General features: G+C 32.7%; 1 non-coding gene across 1 annotated transcript; it reads left to right on the top strand.

Annotated features, from left to right (window-relative positions):
* Nucleotides 1-7448: 7448 nt before the first annotated feature.
* On the top strand, nucleotides 7449-7520 carry TRNAD-GUC. The gene has a single exon. It is a non-coding gene; the product is annotated as a tRNA-Asp (tRNA).
* The last annotated feature ends 2353 nt before the right edge of the window (nucleotides 7521-9873 follow it).

Genomic DNA, 9873 nt, shown 5'->3' with positions numbered 1-9873 from the left:
TTTTTTCTGAGCGGTCATAGGTATCCATTTTTCTAAGACCAAAGCATGCTTTCTCAGTTGGCCTTGAATTAATCAATTTTTAGGATAACCCTAATTAGGGTTTAGGTTTTGTTGAATTTTTTGAGTTGTTGATACTGATGTATGTGAATTTCGTATAATTCTTGTTTGACTAATGGAAGCCGGATAACCTTGTAATTGGAATATTCTGGATGTTACTTGTGTTATGTTCAGTTCTCCCAAGAAACGCAGTTTCTCTTGAAGCGTGTGCTGCCATATTTGGTGTATTTGCTATTAGTATGAGGCAAGGCTATTCAATTCTTCTTCCGCCTATTAAACTATATTACTGCTGCATCAGTGGAGGGTCGACCAAAAACGTTCAATTTTGATCCGATTAAATTTACATTTACTTCGTGGCGTTTATATCATCTAGTAACGATTGAAAATGTTCCTAAATGATTTCTTACATACTTCCGCTTTGAAATTTCGTTTCATAGCGCGTTCCTTTTTCAATTTTATGGAGGAGGTCTATGAGGCGGTACTGTTTAAAAGAAGAATACTCCTAAGTTTAGTATTAGCATTTTACAAAATTGGGAATTAGAAATTAGATGTTATTAATTTCTAAAAAGTGTTAAAAAAAGGTTTTAGTAAATGTAAACTCATGACTCCGTGTGTCGCTGCTCTTACATGCATGAGTGGTAATAATGGGTACTCCCTCTGTTTTAGGAAAAGTGATATTTTCAATTTGATCTATTTTTAGGTAAAAATAAAAAAGTGAAAGTATCACTTTTTCTAAAATGGAGGTATTATTTTTTATTTTTAAGCATCGCTAGCATCCAATAAGTTTAGGCCTTTAGGAACGTAAATACATCGTTGTGCCACCGTATCATTTATGAGGCCCGTTAGATGGTCGTATATTTATTTACTGTATTTTTCTTTTCTTTTTTTCTTTTGGTGAAAGGATAACGACCGTTTATAAACAAGCTTATTTATAGGGACACATGGTTTATTAGAGGAGCGGCATTGTAATAGTAATGTTCATTTAGTAGGTTAGGGGATGTAAATTGACTAGATTACTCTTTTCACCTTAAATCAATCAAAATCAAATCAATTTTTTTTTAAACCTAATGAATCAGAAAAAATCAAATCAGTTTTTTTTTATTATCTTCTCTTCTCCATCAACCGTAATCTCCATTAAAACTGAAAATTTCATCGTCTTCGATTAATCGGCGGTTTGAAAAATGTTTGGAAAAACCCAGTTAGGGTTTAATTTATCATGTTGGATTTAAGTTAATTTTGTATCAAAAATTAGGGTTTTGTATGAAAATTGAAATTGAAATTTCTGGTTGCATGTGAGTTACCGTTGGTAATAACTCAAATACGAACCGTAACTGTAGATTGGGTTGATGTTACGGTTGGTTTTAACCCAAATACCAACCGTAAGTTCTTAGTTTTGAGAAATATGTTCAGTTACGGTTTGTATTTGCATCATATTTATCAACCGTAATTGAGTTACGGTTTGTTACTCAAACAACCATACCAACCGTAAATAATCTTGTGTCTTAAGAATTTATCAAATAATGATTTACGGTTCAAAAGTTAAGTTGACACACCAACCGTAGGGTAGTTACGGTTGGTCTCGATTCATTAGTTACCAACCGTAATTTAGTTACGGTTGTTGTCCAAATTTAATTACCAACCATAACTGGTTTTACGATTGGATCTTTCCAAAATTTAACCAGTTACGGTTGGTCACGAGCTAATTGCAACCGTAAGTTCTTCTGAAAATTTAAAAGTTTTGATTTTGTTACGTCTTTCAGATAATTTTGAGCGAGAAAAATCTAATGGGAACTATTTTAGAAGTATATCGGGTCACTGGAATCACTCATTTTGGGGTTTTAACTCTAAAAATCTGATTTTAAGGTTTCACAAATATCACAAAAGTTTTCTTTTTCTTCTCCTCTGAACTTTTTTTTTAACTCTAAAAATCTGATTTTGTTTTGATTTTGAGTTAATATAAGTGAAATTGATTATCATCACTAAATTAGGTTATCAATAATGAGGGTTAATTTGTCATTTCCAGTTTTTTGATAAGGGACACCTTGAATGATCTTGTAATGACCCTTTTTATCCTATTAGAATGCCGCCCCTCTAATAACCCATGCCGCCCCTGTATAATAAACTTGTTTTTTAACTTCTTCCGTATTTGAACTTCCTACCACACAAAAATCAGTGTTTTTATTCAATGACGTCGTCTTCTACTTCGATTGATCGACACTTTGATTGGATTTTGAGTCATGGGTTATGGGAAGAATGATCAGATCTGATTTACTTCACGTTTTAGTGCCCGATGGAAAAGAAGTTTGTTTTTCTGTATTTGAGCTCTTGCGTGAAAGGTATTTTATTCTTCTTTATGGTCAAATACTCCCTCCGTTTCTAAAAAATAGGAAGGTTTCTTTTTATGGATATGTCAAAAAAATACACAAAATTAGTTAAAAAGACCAAAATCAATAATTCCTGGGTGAAATAGATTTATAGGATTTGATACTGTTTAAATATCCAAAGATATCTAAAATAGTTTTCTAATATCGAAAGTGGATATTTCACCCATTTTTTATAACTGATTTTTGTATCCCATGTACTAAAATACCCTTCCTACCGACAAACCTTTTTTTCCCTTCGGTTCGTTACCTCCAACATCTGTTATTACTTGTTCATCCATGAATCATAGGAATACCATTTAAGGATAGAGAGGTTATAAGTTAAATTCTCGAATTAGTATGAGCCAATAAAGTAGCTCCAACTCCGGAGGCATCCTGGAACTGTTTTACAACTACTAATTGACCAACTAGCTCGGTGACTACTTTTTTGAGATATCTTCTTTATTGTTATATTTCTCATATAAAGTTCCATTAATTGCCACCACGACCCTCTTCTCATGAATCAGGCCCCCCTTATTAACTGGTTCCATTTTACGAAGAATTACGACTATGCCTGCACCAGTTAAATGTGCTTCTCTTTGGACAGTAGTATCAATCACCTCTGAAACATTTATTTTCACGGCCAAGGTGGTCTCTACCTGTTCACAGATTAAAACGTAATACAATTTGTGTTCATTAGTGATTTGAATTAGACAGTTATCAATTGAGAATTCGATACCAAACAGACAGACAAGAGAATTTACTTTCACTTTTTGCTTAATATTGATCCAACAGTTTCGAGTCCATATAAATTGTCACTGTGGGTGTCATTTAAATCTTTCGTCCAAACCAGAATACAGATTCCCCTAAGATGACAATTACCAGAGATGACAATAACCCAATAACCAAGAATGTCATTTTCTAATTGTTAAAGCTTGGGCTGAATTTTAGGCCAGATGTGTTGGCTTTCTATGTTGGTTGATTTGATTGTATATGAGGTGTTATATACATTAAAGAAAAATGATTAATTGACGAGTTTCGACTTGCATAGAAACTGTTTGGTAGAATGTCTCAAAGGCATATACAATAGAATTTGTGTTCATTTGTCGAAATTTTATATTGAATTTCGTAATGTACAATTAAATATGGCCTAGCTGTTGCCGAAGAACGTAATGTCGAGTACACAAATTTTACTAATTATATAGAATTTCAACTTTTGTTTTTAGTCTCTAGAGCTACAGAAATTGAGATAGAGGAAAATATAAATATGAGCAAGCTAAGGAAGATCAAGGGAAGTTTGTACTAGCTAAGATCAAACAGTTAAAGACTCAAGAATTTATTTGAAGCAACAAACAAGTCACTTGGAAGTGGAAATCGAGTCCCTTAGTAAGGCAGTACTTTTAATTATTGTAAGTACAAATGATGATGCTTTTTTTTTTGGTTTAATCAATTTTAGATGTTGTTCATTTTCAATGCTAACACTTGAATTAGTCTGAGTACATCACGGAATAAACATAGATGAAACTAGTTTCATCCTACATATTTTGGGCAGGATAAAACTGGTTTCATTATGCATATTCTGAGAAGAAAAAAACAGATTCATCCTGCACAATCTAATGAAAATACATTTTCGTAACGATGATACCACTTTCATCCTGCATATTTTGACAAAAACGTTTTTTTTCATCAGGATGTATCTGGTTTCATCCGACATATTCTTACAAGATTTTCAATAGATAACAATGTAAGCTAATTTAAGTTAATTTTTTTCATAGACGAATCTAGTTTCATCAATGGCATAGAGTTTTACAAACAAAAAACTTAAACTTAAACTACATAAATAGCTTTTTTCTATCAATCTAATACTAAATAATATAATGAAACAACCGTCTTAGTTTTCGTTCAACTTCCAACAACTAATTTCAATGTTGAGTATTTCAATACGAGGTCTACTTGTTTTGTGCTCATTTTCTTCCATAGAATTTCTTCGTCTTCAAAGGCGTAACCGTTACTCATCATCCATTGAAGTAGAGAACATACATTCCAGAGTTAGGACTGCAAAATCAAGTATTTTCTTGGCTTGTATTTTATAAACAAAAAAAAGTACACTAACAAATGTCAAAACATGATGAAACCTGAATGAAACTAGGCTCATATAATGACAACACATGATGAAACCAGTTTCATCCAATGTAATCACAAGATGGAACCAATTTCATTCAATGGAAACACATGATAAAACCATGAAAAAAATATCATAGAGCACACCAACATAAACTACATTAGCTTTTATAGCAGATTTAACAAAATTCAGAATTGAGAAATGAGTTAATCACATTAAATTAAAATTGCTAAAGCATCATGCCAATAATATATTTTAGGTTTAACGATACTAAATTAGATAGCTTGTCATGAGAGTATGTAACAATAACACATGATGTACCAAGATTTCATCTAGTGGCAACACATGATGAAACCGGTTTCACCCAGCCCAATTTTTTTTTTTTTAGAATATGCAAGATGAAATCGGTTTCATCAGGTCTAATCAGGATGTAGACTCAAAAGGAAAATATTCAACAAAAATGTAAACAAGGATGTGCTCAATTACATCAGATGTAATACAAGGATTTAAACAAATTCAACAAACTAGTATATATCCAAATGTATCAAAAATAAAAACAAAGCATTACAATTTACATACACATTTCACATTTATAAACAGGTCTAAAAAAATATGTACATAGGTGCATCAATTTTTTTACTAAAATGAAACCAATCTGAAATCAAATGTACTCATATAGAAAATTATGATATGGGAACTTACCAATTTGAGTATGTTCTTTATTTTTCATCTCCTGAAATTTATTTGACGCAAAAACCTAATTATTTTGGTTTATGAATTTGAATTTTTCAATTAAATTAGGGCATTTAGATAATTTACAGTGGATGTTGGTGACATTAGCACTTGTGTCGATGATAGTGTTACAGATACATGATGATGTCGATGGTAATGGTGGTGGAGATGGGTGGTGTTGTCTACGATGGTGGCGGAAGAAGATGATTTCGGCGATGGTGGTGGAGATGGTATTAGTGAAATCGTTGATGGTGGTGGAGGAAAATCATGTTGTCGATGGGGATGTTGGGGTTTTTTGGTGGTGGAGATGGTGTAGGAAGATGATGTCTATGGCGGAAAAGAAAATCAATGTTTTTGAAAAGAGAAGTTGTGAAATCTCTTTTTGTTTTTGGAGGAAGGTGAAGACTGATAAGGATATAATTGTCTGATTTAAAATGACGTGTCTCTTGTCCATTTCACCCAACACAATTGTTTACCAGTCCATCACAATCAGGTTTGATGGGTTTCTGTCCATTTAACCCATTTTTTGAAAAAAATAGGCTTGTTTCCATATGTGGAAAGTCAAATGTTATAATTTTAATACTATACTCATAGAGGGACCACTTCTCTCTCAATTTTCTCTCCTAAAACAAAAAGGAGACCACTTCTCTCCTCTTTCTCTAATAACAAATAAGTGGGGACCAAAGAATAGATTAAGAAAAAACATGGAGAAGTGGCTCCAATAATTAGTTTTCTTAATTTTTCTGAAACCAAACAAGCCTATTTTTTAGAAACGGAAGGAGTAATTAGTTATTATCTTTGACAGGTTGATGAAGAATCAATCAAGTTTTTACTTCTTGCTAGAACTTTTGAATTTTATTGTTTTTTTTTTCATTTGATTTTGAATCAATCAAGTTATAACTTAATGTTCTTTTTCATCACAGTATTTTTTTTCTTTTCCAGGAACTTATAACGCGGATCCGACCTGTTTACCCGTCATCTTCTTCGCCCATTCTCTACTACTGCAGAAATGTAGAAATTTTTTCCTGCTACTGTAATTTCCATTGATTTCAAGCTACTACTTTCATCTGATTCTCTTGGTAGTTTATTGGGTGTTTTTGAATCAAATTAAAGTATGAAAAGGTTAATTCAATCGAATTTATAAAACTGACGAATTTTTTTTTTGTTCTGTTGTTGGAGAAATTGATCGATTCTGATCGATTTAGTGGATTATTTCAAGAAGTTTGAACTGATAATCTGTCCATTTGGTTGTGTTTAATGAAAATTTCTAATTAATTTGGATGATTATCTCAAGATGATCATCAATTTCATGACATTTGAAAAATCAAATAACTAATTTTGATTTTTTTGTACATTTATTGTGACTGACAAATTACACTGAAGTGACCATATAGAGGTCTCCCTTCGGTCGACCAATCATTATAGGAATGAGAATTGAGCAACTTGTTGATTTTATGTTGATTACCACTATTTTTCTTGCAGATGTGTTGGGAACTTGGGATTGGAGAAAGATCCTTGAAGTTCTTATGCTGGGACAATTTGTTATCAAGAAGGTAACCGTGTTGCATCTACTACAAAAAGATTAGAGGACCTCATTTGTATACGGAATCATCCTCTTGACATCAGATAACCTTGTTGACTCTGTTGAGAATTCGATAGACGTTTACAGCTCAACTAAATTCGAAACACAAAATTGATTAAAAAGACCAAAATCAACAATTCGTGGGTGAAATGGACAGTTAGATTTTGATACTGTTTAAATGGACAAAAATGTAAAAATAGGTAGGATGTAACCAGTTTCATCGTGCCCATTTTCAAATATTTTTTCTTATTTTTAATTTACACAAGATGTATCCAGTTTCATCCTTGCTATTTTTTAAATTTAAGCTAGGATGAAACTAGTTTCATCCTTACTATTTTTTTTCTGACCATGACACCCAAATTATTTTTTACTCGTCCATTTGAACCGTGATTTAAAAATATTTGGACAAATGACCCATTTTCTGAATTCGAAACGCGTATGGAATTATGATTTTGCTGTGCAAAACTCAATGTCTTCATCGAATTGTTACATGGTAAGATTTAGTGGTTGCAATTTTTTGACTTGCTATGCTGATCAGAGCTATTAGATGAGTTAAAATAGTTTATTAATAACTTAGGTCTTAAGAACACATCAAGTCGTTGTAGTATAGTGGTAAGTATTCCCGCCTGTCACGCGGGTGATCCGGGTTTGATCCCCGGCAACGGCGTTTTTCATTTTGTTAAACCGGTTTTCGGTGTCTTGATGTTTCAGTTGAATTTCTAGAAAAATGTGATTTCTTTTTAAGAAATTAAATTGTGCAAATTGAAAACTAGAAAGTCTTACCTTCATTTATGACTGTTTTATTGTACCAGTATAACTTGTTAGAATTTGAGTTCAGAGACTCAATCACATCACTACTTTAGCATCACGAATAAAACAAATTTTCACCAATCTTCTTTTCTGTGCCCATTGAACTGCCTCCAATAAAGGGAAAAATACGGTTTAGTTCAAAATCCCATCCAAATATACTATTTAGTCCTAACCCATTCAACTAGGTACAAATTAGTCCTTTTTTATGGAAAGTACAGAAATAACCTTTTGGTTTACAATTTAGTCCAAACCCATGCAACGACGTTTTTCATTTTGTTAAACCGGTTTTTGGTGTCATGATGTTTCAGTTGAATTTCTAGAAAAATGTGATTTCTTTATAAGAAATTAAATTGTGCAAATTGAAAACTAGAAAGAAAAGACTTACCGTCATCTATGACTGTTTTATTGTACCAGTATAACTTGTTAGAATTTGAGTCCAGAGACTCAATCACTACTTTAGCATCACGAATAAAACAAACTTTCACCAATCTTCTTTCGTGTGCCCATTGAACTGCCTCCAATAAAGGGAAAAATACGTTTTAGTCCAAAATCCCACCCAAACATACTATTTAGTCCTAACCCATTTAACAAGGTACAAATTAGTCCTTTTTATGGAAAGTACACAAATAACCTTCTGGTTTACAATTTAGTCCAAATATTTGCAGTTTAGTCCAAAGTGACTCACGATGATGTCAGCAGTTTTAAATAATATTAAAAAAAATCAATTTATCTTTCGAACCGTTTGTCCAAAATTCGCAAATTTTATATATTCGGAAAGCTCTTTCCGAGAGCTACATAAAGAGTAGCCATATGACTATATAATTCTCATTTTTTAAAAAACTTCGTTTACATTGGTGTACAAACATGTACACATCTACAAAAATACAACATGTTTACAACCCAAACTCATTACCAACACCAGCTCCAACGCTCAACCACTCTTAACCCTGCTTCTGCAAACAACTACAACACCTCAACCATTCAACTCAATTTTTTATTTGTTTATGTAGCTTTCTAATTTTAGCTGCAAATCTATTGCATCACCTATGGTTTCACTAGCATTTCTGGGTAAGAAGAGTAAGTGATCAGAGCTAAGAAAGAACAAACCTTGGCTTGACAAATATCTTCAATTGCATCACCTAGCGACTTTACCTGTTGGTGTATCCCAATCAGGCTCACCCTTGTGCATACAGAAATCATCAGTTGTAGGAAGCACATCTGCTGCCATTGTCTCAAATGCACCTGATAATTTAGCATGTTCATTCCCAAAAACAATTGCGGCTCCAATTCTGCTACCACCTTCGCATGAATTACTCGGTCTAATCATGGGAAAAGTCTATGTGTTTGCATTTCTTCCAAATGGGTTATTACATCTTAGCCCACTGAACCAGTTATAATATTTCTTCTCTCTTCGTAACAAATAAAAGTAATCAGATTAGTTCCCAGAACAAACAAATTCAAATAAACCCAAACTTATTTTAACAATTTCATAATACAAAGGCACCCTCATAATACTAGTTGCAAGCTCTTATAAAACTAGGCACTCATCTGCTTCACAAAAATAGGCATATTTTCTATTTATAGTTTACTAAAAATGACAGGTATGTTTGTTCAAAGAAAAATACAATAGGCTTGTTTCTAGGATGAGAATGGCAGTGAAATCCACCATCTCAGTTCTACAAAAGGCTTGTTTCTTGGATGAAATGGCAGTGAAATCCACATGCACTCATCTTTTTACATATGCACCAATATGTACACTTGTATTCATATACAGAGCTAACAAAAAAAAAATCTAACCTCTCTTTAAATTCACTACCAGCAAGAGCCATTGCACGATGAAAGCGTCATTCAGCTGGCTGATCAGGATCGACCAAGTTCAGATTAAGCCTTCCGACTCTTGCAGAAATACCTGTGTTATTCCATATCTTGGAGGAAGATTCATATCATTAATAGTATCAATTTCCTGTAACAAGTAGAAGAGAACAACAAACTTTAATAACTAGTCTTGTCTGAAACACCTCACAAATGAATCTATCTTGTTCAAAATATTTTACATTTAACAAACTTCTAAAGTACACACATATGTTTATCTTCATAAAACCCTAATACTAAATAGAAACTAACGCACACATAAGCTTGTGCGATATATGTCCACCATCTTGTGATTTTTGTCACATGTGCACGACAATGTACACATGTATTAAAAAGTG

This window comes from Papaver somniferum, unplaced genomic scaffold (genome assembly GCF_003573695.1).
Source record: "Papaver somniferum cultivar HN1 unplaced genomic scaffold, ASM357369v1 unplaced-scaffold_137, whole genome shotgun sequence".
In the NCBI taxonomy this organism is placed as follows: Eukaryota; Viridiplantae; Streptophyta; class Magnoliopsida; order Ranunculales; family Papaveraceae; genus Papaver; species Papaver somniferum.
The sequence above is the reverse complement of the archived record's forward strand: the minus strand, read 5'-3'. Positions and strand labels throughout refer to the sequence as shown.